The sequence below is a fragment of the Argopecten irradians genome, chromosome 14, assembly GCF_041381155.1.
Source record: "Argopecten irradians isolate NY chromosome 14, Ai_NY, whole genome shotgun sequence".
NCBI lineage: Eukaryota > Metazoa > Mollusca > Bivalvia > Pectinida > Pectinidae > Argopecten > Argopecten irradians.
The window spans coordinates 16,700,928-16,712,452 of NC_091147.1; the positions used below are offsets into that span (position 1 = coordinate 16,700,928).

The 11,525-nt window shown below is 36.3% G+C and overlaps 1 long non-coding RNA gene across 7 annotated transcripts; it reads right to left on the reverse strand.

Moving 5' to 3' along the window:
* Positions 1-2,060: 2,060 nt before the first annotated feature.
* LOC138308285 (uncharacterized) lies at positions 2,061-11,519 on the reverse strand. 7 transcript variants are annotated; one of them, XR_011206102.1, is made up of 4 exons: positions 11,327-11,519; positions 6,069-8,029; positions 3,708-6,000; positions 2,061-3,441 (listed from the first exon to the last, which is right to left on the reverse strand). It is a non-coding gene; the product is annotated as an uncharacterized lncRNA (long non-coding RNA). The 7 variants fall into 7 exon arrangements; XR_011206104.1 differs by having other exon boundaries at positions 3,708-5,726; positions 6,001-8,029; XR_011206103.1 differs by having other exon boundaries at positions 3,708-4,772; positions 5,263-8,029.
* Positions 11,520-11,525: the final 6 nt, after the last annotated feature.

Sequence of the window (11,525 nt, forward strand, 5' to 3'; positions counted from 1 at the left end):
GATCAAATACAGACGTTTCATGTGGTGACAAGTCGATGTGGTGGTATAACACCTTATTCAGATCAAATACAGACGTTATCATGTGGTGACAAGTCGATGTGGTGGTATACACCCTTATAACAATAAACGTTTCATGTGACAATCGATGTGGGTATAACACCTTATTCAGATCAAATACAGACGTTTCATGTGGTGACAATCGATGTGGTGGTATACACCCTTATTAGATCAAATACAGACGTTATCATGTGGTGACAACGATGGGTGTAAACCTTATTAGATCAAAACAGACTTGTATCATGTGGTGACACACCGATGTGGTCGGTATACACCCTTATTCAGATCAAATACAGACGTTTATCATGTGGTGACACACCGATGTGGTGGTATACACACCTTATTAAGATCAAATACAGGCGTTATCATGTTGTAACAAGTCGATGTGGGGTATACACACCTAATTAAGATCAAATACAGACGTTATCATGTGGTGACACGTCGATGTGGTGGTATACACACCTTATTAAGATCAAATACAGACGTTATCATGTTGTAACAAGTCGATATGGAGGTATACACACCTTATTAAGATCAAATACAGACGTTATCATGTGGTGACAAGTCGATGTGGTGGTATACACACCTTATTAAGATCAAATACAGACGTTATCATGTGGTGACAAGTCGATGTGGTGGTATACACACCTTATTAAGATCAAATACAGACGTTGTCATGTTGTAACAAGTCGATGTGGTGGTATACACACCTTATTAAGATCAAATACAGACGTTGTCATGTGGTGACAAGTCGATGTGGTGGTATACACACCTTATTAAGATCAAATACAGACGTTATCATGTGGTGACAAGTCGATGTGGTGGTATACACATCTTATTAAGATCAAATACAGACGTTGTCATCTTGTAACAAGTCGATGTGATGGTATACACATCTTATTAAGATCAAATACTGACGTTATCATGTGGTGACAAGTCGATGTGGTGGTATACACGCCTTATACACACCAAACACAGACGTTATCATGTGGTGACAAGTTGATATGGTGGTATACACATCTTATTAAGATCAAAAACAGACGTTGTCATGTTGTGACAAGTCGATGTGGTGGTATACACACCTTATTAAGATCAAATACAGACGTTATCATGTGGTGACAAGTCGATGTGGTGGTGTAAACACCTTATTAAGATCAAATACTGACGTAATCATGTGGTGACAAGTCGATGTGGTGGTATACATACCTTATTAAGATCAAATACTGACGTTATCATGTGGTGACTAGTCGATGTGGTGGTATACACACCTTATTAAGATCAAATACAGACGTTTTCATGTGGTGACAAGTCGATGTGGTGGTATACACACCTTATTAAGATCAAATACAGACGTTGTCATGTGGTGACAAGTCGATGTGGTGGTATACACACCTTATTTAGATCAAATACAGACGTAATCATGCGGGGACAAGTCGATGCGGTGGTATACACACCAAATACAGACGTTTATGTGGTGACAAATCGACGCTAGTGTTATAGTCCCAGATATGTATGGTGTTAGTTTTTCAGTACCAAGATATGTATGGTTCTAGTTAGCCCGATAGATGTCTAAGCCAGACATCTATCTGTCATAATGTCTAAGTCTGGTGTCAGGGCCAGAGTCTCTCGGGCTAGGTTCTAGTGTTATAGTCCCAGATATGTATGGTGTTAGTGTTCTTATACCCAGATATGTCTTGTGCTGGAGTCCCTCAAGGCTCAATACTCAGTCCTCTTCTTTTTGTGATCTTTCTGAACGATATTACTGATGAGCTTTTAATTGAATGTTCTACATGTCTTTTTGTGGACAATACAGCTATTAAAATTCTCATCTTCATGCAGAGAAATTGAATATGCTCTTACCAGTAAAAGCGATTAGAAAAGATAAATAGGTAGGAAAAAGCATTGATGAAGATTTAGATTAGATTTTTTGATGACATTATCGACATTTGAGTTGACATGCCACATCGTTTTAACACACTATACAGTACAGATAACTTGAAAACAGTTTACAACAACTATATCATTTATTTGTATTTGTGAATAAATTCCATAACATTTAACATCTTGCAAGATTTCACATGATTCTAGGATAAATTGAAGTTAATTGATAAGAAGCACTATGTTAAAGTCATTCATTTGAATAAACTTTGTAGCCTTTCATCCCAGCACGTCACAGCCCCAAAATCAGGTTCGTAGGTCTCATAGTTATTCAAAAGAAGTCATTTAAAGATTTTAGCCTACTTGGGTCAGATGACTTAAAAATAGGAACTACTTCATATCAATTTCACAAATGTCATCTGATCACACGTATTACTCTTCTTTGTAAAATAAATACAACAGCTATTATATATAAGTTACAAATGTCCACAGAATACCTATAACAATAAACTTTCAATAGAAATAACAACTGAATTATATGGAATGCATTTTATGCCAAGCTGGTCTCCATAATTAATATTTATTCTATAAAATTAATTGAAAATAAATACTACTTCAATAAAAATAAGTATTGTAGTCATATTCATGAATGACATTTTATGTTAAATATAACTTGAACTCTATAAATTCATGTTTTATGAAAAACTCCAAACTGATTCTGTCACCTTAAAGTCATAAAAGATGTTGACTTAATAAAAACACAATAGCAACTATTTTCAAATGATTAACAAACATCTCAACTAAACATTTCATTTTCTTAAATAAACATAGCTGACTAGCTGCAAATGACACCAAATATTCATATATCTTTTTTCATTCTGAAAAAAATATCAACTGTTTCTTAAACTATTAAATTGACAAACACAACTTAATAAATACATACCGACTGTTCATGATCAAGTCACATACATGTAAGAACACATCACATATCATTTCATATGAACAAATCATAGTACAAGTTAAATTCAAGCACTAATTATTCTCTCAATTCCATTTGGAAATCTGAAGATTAGTGATACATATTATATTTCCTTGTTGCTGTGTTTGTCAGCTTCAAGATCTCCTGGATAGGTTAAAAGGTACAGCAAAGTCATCAGTGTGATGAGATTACACATTTTCCCCATACTGGCCCATGACCAGGAACCAATCTAGGAAGTTCAGAATTCAAGTGTAATCAGTCAGTGCATCCTCTAGTTTGGTTCATTGATTGATTGATGGGGTTTAACCACCTTGATGTCCTTGTTACAGTTATAATGGAGCCCAGGACACTCTCTAGTATGGGAAAGTCCTCCTGGGAACTTCCTGGCAATGGCCATCACATCTATTGGTGTGTCATCTGATCTTGTAGCAGGGTTAAGGTAACTCAACTTGGCGACGACTGTACCCTCAAATGGAAATTTCTTGACCATCTTGTCGACAACAGTGCAATAGAATTTCCTGACAGACCTTTTAGAATAAAAAGAAAACAATTACCTGGTAGTGTCAAGCTTTTCTTTGGTAGTTTATCACAAATGAAATTGAAATTTCTTTTAAGTAATTATTATTGATAATAAATTATAACAAACTTCTATCATTGGTATTATCCTCCTAGAAATACATTTAATTCAGATTATTGCAGAATTTGAAATATCCTTGATTAATCATTTAAAAATGTTTTACAAGTTATTTATAATACATAATCATGATTTATACACTTATATTGTTTAACTTACCCAAAAAATCTATTGATCAAGGATGGGGAAATGCTGTCTTCATTGTCGACTACATATGCCTCAGGCACAATGGTCCAATGTCCAAAAATTGTTGTGTAAAATAATTAAGAATTATCAATGATTAAAACATAAGGGTGTGACATTCATATAAAAATATAGACTTTATATTAACAAGAACTACAATCATACAAATGATCATATACAAATTAAAATATTCTGTCATACTTTTTTTTCTTCAAAATAATTGCTACTTTTCATATACATGTATATTAGAATTATAGTAATACACGAAAAGTTGTGTTAAACCGTTTGAGTGGCTCTAGGATGAAAGCCAGAAACAAGTAGTACATTCTCATCTTGGGAGATGATAGTTGAGCATCAGTTAACCTCTTGATTCGACCAGACTTCGTCACCACATCATGAGAATTGAAGTACCTGTAGCTCCGGAGGGCTGGCCATTGATCTAGCAGGCACTTAACTTCACACACTTCTCAAGGCTCAACCAATGGGTAGAACAATTTTCAGTATCTTGGTTGGCATCCCAAAACTTTGTAAATTCTTTGTACTTCTCTTTCCTGCTTGAGCTTAAAATTTATAAATTGACATATTCCTCAGTTAAATAATTGAATAATTAAGGATCCTTCTGGCCAGCCCTAATATATTGTTCATGGCCCTATATCTACCCATACCTGTCAGTGTGTGATAGGTAGGTAGATAATTTATTCTTTTTATGATAAGACATCAAATACCTCATATTATTAGTTTTCTTTCTAAAACTGAAGTTGTAATAGTATAGAATTTTGGAATCAATTACCTCAAGCAGTATGTATAATTTATATGAACCTGTAATAGAAATGGAAGTAGGTGTCCACCAACAGATCCTCAATGGGCATAGGCAGGGTCTTGACAGCTGCTAGAATGCACAGGTTGGCCAGGTGGCAGTTACATCCAACATAAAAAACATGTGGTTGTTTTTCTTTGATGTGGGTCAACACAAAGTTGTTCGTAACGGAGCAGTTGTTTGAGGCAAAGGAAACAACGTTCTTCCAACAAATATCATGATCTCTGCAAAAAAAAAAAAAAAAAAAATCAAAATCACACTAGTCTTAACTAAATATGTACTAGCCAGTTAAGCTCAGCAATATTTATTGAATCTATAGGAAATTTATCATTTGAAATGAAAAATAACATATCTGGATATAAGTTTTTAATTTTTGATAATTCACCGTAATTTCCTGCGAATTGGCCATGGGGTATACAATTTTTTTACATCAGAAGATGCCTAATGCGACTATCTGCCAATATGGGCTATCTGTGAATACTATTACCAAATTTGAAAAATATGTGGGCTTTATGTTGGAAATAGCTCAAGTTACCCTCTTACTATTCTAGAATATTATCTCATTAGCTTATATTTCTTGCATTTAAAACCTATTTCCAAAGAAAAAATATGCTATTGATAGCTTAATTTACATATCTTCGAATAAACCTATACCCCTTTTGTATATACTGCTGGTGCTAAACCTGTAGTGTCCATATACCTCTGGTGCTATACCTGTAGTGTCTATATTCCTCTGGTGCAAAACCTATAGTGTCTATATACCTCTGGTGCTAAACCTGTATATATAATGTTCTGGTGTTAGACCTGATGTGTAAGTATACATCTGGTGCTAAAGCTGTAGTGTCTATATAACATATACCTGTGGTGCTAGACCTGTGATGTCTATATACCCTTGTTTTAGACCTGTATTAAGCATGGTGTTTGACCTGTAGTGCCTATATACCGGTAAGCCTGGTGCTAGATCTGTAGTGTCTATATAACCCTGGTGCTAGAGATGTTGTGTCTATATACCCTGGTGTTAGACCTGTAGTGTCTATATACCCTGGTGTTTGAGTTGAAGTATCTATACAACCCTGGTGTTAGACCTGTAGTGTCTATATAACCCTGGTGTTAGACCTGTAGTGTCTATATAACCCTGGTGTTAGACCTGTAGTGTCTATATAACCCTGGTGTTAGACCTGTAGTTTCTATATAACCCTGGTGCTAGAGCTGTAGTGTCTATATAACATATACCTGTGGTGCTAGACCTGTGATGTCTATATACCCTTGTTTTAGACCTGTAGTAAACCTGGTGCTAGATCTGCAGTGTCTATATAACCCTGGTGCTAGAGATGTTGTGTCTATATACCCTGGTGTTAGACCTGTAGTGTCTATATACCCTAGTATTAGACCTGTAGTGTCTATATACCCTGGTGTTAGAGTTGAAGTGTCTATATAACCCTGATGTTAGACCTGTAGTGCCTATATACCGGTAAGCCTGGTGCTAGATCTGTAGTGTCTATATAACCCTGATGTTAGACCTGTAGTGTCTATATACCCTGGTGTTAGAGTTGAAGTGTCTATATAACTCTGGTGTTAGAGCTGTAGTGTCTATATACCCTGGTGTTAGGACTGTAGTGTCTATATACCCTGGTGTTAGGGCTGTAGTGTCTATATACCCTGATGCTAGAGTTGAAGTTTCTATATAACCCTGGTGTTAGACCTGTGGTGTCTATATACCCTGGTGTTAGAGTTGAAGTTTCTATATAACCCTGGTGTTAGACCTGTAGTGTCTATATACCCTGGTGTTAGAGTTGAAGTATCTATACAACCCTGGTGTTAGACCTGTAGTGTCTATATAATTCTGGTGTTAGACCTGTAGTGTCTATATAACCCTGGTGCTAGAGCTGTAGTGTCTATATAACCCTGGTGCTAGAGCTGTAGTGTCTATATACCCCGGTGTTAGACCTGTATTGTCTATATACCCTGGTGTTAGAGTTGAAGTATCTATACAACCCTGGTGTTAGACCTGTAGTTTCTATATAACCCTGGTGTTAGACCTGTAGTGTCTATATAACTCTGGTGCTAGAGCTGTAGTGTCTATATACCCCGGTGTTAGACCTGTATTGTCTATATACCCTGGTGTTAGACCTGTAGTGTCTATATACCCTGATGCTAGAGTTGAAGTTTCTATATAACCCTGGTGTTAGACCTGTAGTGTCTATATACCCTGGTGTTAGAGTTGAAGTTTCTATATAACTCTGGTGTTAGACCTGTAGTGTCTATATAACCCTGGTATTAGACCTGTAGTTTCTATATAACCCTGGTGTTAGACCTGTAGTTTCTATATAACCTGGTGTTAGAGCTGTAGTGTCTATATATCCCAGTGTTAGAGTCGTAGTGTCTATTTACCCTGGTGTTAGGGCTGTAGTGTTTATATAACCCTGGTGTTAGAGCTGTAGTGTCTATATACCCTGGTGTTAGAGCTGTAGTGTCTATATAACCCTGGTGTTAGGACTGTAGTGTCTATATAACCCTGGTGTTAGAGCTGTAGTGTATATATAACCCTGGTGTTAGACCTGTTGTGTCTATATAACCCTGGTGCTAGAGCTGTAGTGTCTATATAACCCTGGTGTTAGAGCTGTAGTGTCTATATAACCCTGGTGTTAGGACTGTAGTGTCTATATAACCCTGACCCTAGAGCTGTGGTGTCTATATACCCTGGTGTTAGGGCTGTGGTATCTATATACCCTGGTGTTAGAGCTGTAGTGTCTATATACCCTGGTGTTAGAGCTGAGGTGTCTATATACCCTGGTGTTAGAGCTGTAGTGTCTATATACCCTGGTGTTAGAGCTGTAGTGTCTATATACCCTGGTGTTAGAGCTGAGGTGTCTATATACCCTGGTGTTAGAGCTGTAGTGTCTATATACCCTGGTGTTAGAGCTGTAGTGTCTATATACCCTGGTGTTAGAGCTGTAGTGTCTATATAACCCTGGTGTTAGAGCTGTAGTGTCTATATACCCTGGTGTTAGGACTGTAGTGTCTATATAACCCTGGTGTTAGAGCTGTAGTGTATATATAACCCTGGTGTTAGACCTGTTGTGTCTATATAACCCTGGTGCTAGAGCTGTAGTGTCTATATAACCCTGGTGTTAGAGCTGTAGTGTCTATATAACCCTGGTGTTAGGACTGTAGTGTCTATATAACCCTGACCCTAGAGCTGTTGTGTCTATATAACCCCGGTGTTAGAGCTGTAGTGTCTATATACCCTGGTGTTAGGGCTGTAGTGTCGACATAAACATGGTGTTATACATATAGTGGTCTTAAAATGCCTTTGAAGGCAAAGACTTTGAAAAGGGAGGAAGGAATGCAGTGGGAATGGACTAAGTTGATCCTCGTTGACCAGGTAGTTCAGCGGTGGAGCATTATTCGGCTAGTGTTTGAGGGTCCTGGGTTTGAATCCCTGTTTGGCTGCTACATTTGCTCCTCTCCTGTACTGCATCTGGAAAAATATGGATCAGATGACGTTATAAATATAGCCACTGAAGTGTGTATTACTTAACTGTTTCAGGTATAAATGACAAAAAAAGTTAAAAAGTGATTGGATGAGTTCTACAAAAAAATCTTTGCTCCACTAGCACATGACAGGGTAAAGCGGTAATGATTTAAAGGGTGGTACTGCATATTGTTTCATAAAGCTACATATATGATGTCTTAGAAAGAAAGAATTCATACCATGCTCATGATCAGTTGCTCATGGAGCCATTTTGTTACTTGTTATCTCATGATCAATATGAATGCATCAAATAATGTACATGTAATATTTATCTGTAACTACACGTGTCACCGAGATTTTCTATCGGTATATAAGCTTACAATGGTGCAGTGTAAGCTTAAATCTAGCTACGATCCTTCTGTGATCTAGAATACCATAATGACCACTTCACGTAGTTGAAGATGTTATTTTATGAAAGTGAATAATGCTGAATATATATTTTGCCTACATTATATCTTCAATGTAGTTCTCTTGATTATTTGTACACATAATCATTATAATTTACGTTGTATTTTTATGCCTACCTTTAACACAGTTTCACCCATATTGGATCCATGTAATAGTAGTACAGGTACCGATCTTCGGACCAGTCTAAGCACGAGTGCTATTGCACTTGAATCAGATGAATTGAATGACATTGTAAAGATGAGGGTTTAGTGGGTTTCTTTTGGTGAACTGATGCCAACATACAATAAGCAAATAGTTGACCTGTACATCTATTATTTCCGGATTTCCGAATCTCGGAAAGGGATCTAAACTGTCCCTATAAAATATTAAACTTACACTAATTTATACACAATTGAATGTATCCAAAGTAATTAAACACACACACACACTTACAGAACTCTTATTGCATCTGATTCTTGCACAAGAGCAGTAGGGCTGGTGCTTAGACTGGTGTGAAGATTGGTACATGTACTTTATATTTTTATACCTCGATAAATTGCCATGACCTAGTCCTTCATTCAAGGTCAAAGGGGTCAAATAAGGCTAAACTCTCTAACTGACATCTTGTAACAGTCCTAGAGATCTGATATTGTGCCTGTAGCATGCTGGAATAAAGTGCTACCAAATTTGTTCAAATGAATGACCTGTGATGGCCTTCATGCAATGTCATAGGGGTCAAAAAGGCTAAAACCTTTAATCAACGTCTTGTAAATAACTGAGAGCCCTAGAGACTTGTTAATGGGCATGTAGCATGATTGGATAAAGAGCTACCAAGTACATGTATGTTCAAATGAATGACCTTGATCTTTCAAAGGTCACAGGGGTCAAATAAACTATTATCTTAAATGTACTTCTACAATTTTATACTATATGTTGTATCGCTGTGATGGACATCTTTGATTACTGATCAACTTAAAAAAGAAAAACACTCGGTAGGAACCATATCAGGATAATTTCAAGCAAGTTTCAGCTAAATCGCACTGGTAGAACTTTAAAAGTTCAAAATGGGATTTCAATATGGCAGCTGTGTCAGCCATCTTAGACTTTTGATAGACCTCAAAAATAAGAACACTAGGTCGAGACCATGTCAGGATCATTTTTCAGCTAAATCGCACTGAAAGAACTTGAGAAGAAATTCAAAATGTGAAAAGTTTACCCACAGCATATAAGGACGGACGAAATATGCATTTTGTGTCCGATGACCTAATTAACAAATAACCAAGGTAACACTTTTTTCTGTAAAATGTCATGTTCCAATTGGAAATATGGGTCACATTTCAAATGTGCAATTTTTTTAAAAATATCATTAAAAAATCTTCTTCAAGATCCAAAAAGCCCAGAGACCTAATATTAGGTCTGTAGCATGCTGACATAAATGACTACTAAGTTTGTTTATATGAATGACCTTGACTTTCATTCAAGGTCACATGGGCCAAAATCCTAAAACTTCCAATGACTTCTTGTGAAGTTCTAGAATGCCTAGGAACCGAATATTAAGCCAGTGAGTAGCATGCTGACAAAATTAGATACCATGTTTGTTAATATGAAGGACCTTGACCTTTATTCGAGGTCACATGGGAATAAAAAAAAGTTGAAACCTTCCAATGACTTCTTGTTAAGTTCTAGAAAGCCTAGGAACTTAATATTAGGCCTGTAGCATGTTGCAATAAATGACTACCATGTTTTTTGATATGAATGACATTGACCATCATTCAAGGTCAAATGGGTTAAAAACTCATAAAATCTTCAAATGACTTCTGAGGAAGTTCTAGAAAGCCTAGGAACCTAATATTAATCCAGTAGCATGCTGACATAATTGGCTACCATGTTTATTAATATGAACGACCTTGACCTTTATTCGAGGTCACATGGGCCAAAAAACCTGAAACCTTCCAATGACTTCTTGTGAAGTTCTAGAAAGCCTAGGAACCTAATATCAGGCCTGTAGCATGTTGACATAAATGACTACCATGTGTGTTGATATGAATGACATTGACCATCATTCAAGGTCAAATGGGTTAAAAACTTATAAAATCTTCAAATGACTTCTTATGAAGTTCTAGAAAGCCCAGAACCTAATATTAAGCCAGTAGCATGCTGATATAATTGGCTACCGTGTTTGTTAATGTGAACGACCTTGACCTTTATTTGAGCTCCCATGGGCCAAAAAACCTGAAACCTTCCAATGACTTTTTGTGAAGTTTTAGAATGCCTAGGAACATAATATTAGGCCAGTAGCATGTTGCAATAAATGACTACCATGTTTTTTTATATGAATGACATTGACCATCATTCAAGGTCAAATGGGTTAAAAACTCATAATATCTTCAAATGACTCCTTATAAAGTTCTAGAAGGCCTAGAGACCTTATATTAGGCATATTGCACGCTGACATCAATAGTTATCAAGCTTGTTAAAATTATTGACCTTGAACTATATCCGGGATCACAGGGGCCAAAATTCCTAAAATCTCTGAACTACTTCTTGTCAAGTTCTGAAAGGCCTACTGTATGTAGAGACTTGAAACTGGACCAGTAGCATGTTGAAATAATTTTTTTTTTTTTTTTTAATTAATCTGGTCAATATATTGGTCGATAATAGATCTAACTTAAGTATGCTTTAGTCACACGTTAAGTGGTTCATCGAAGTATCCCATTTTGTAGTGTAAAACTTCACATTCCTTCTCAAGGTTCATATGCTAATGCTAAAATAATCATCCTTTATTTATGATTTAAATGATCATTTACCGTACATTAGAAATTATATTAAACAGATTAAAACATATTCTACGCTTACCTTTATTTTAGTCATCGTATCCATCTTGTTTCTTCGACAGCTTTTCCCACAATTCATTCCATATGCAGACGCATCAGCATTTTTATCTTCTAACGCAAAAGATTCCACGCTCTTACATAGTACATGGGGTTACTATTTAAGAGGACCATGTCAACAGTCAATAGTTGACTATTTAGTATGGAGCATGCGTTGGATATTT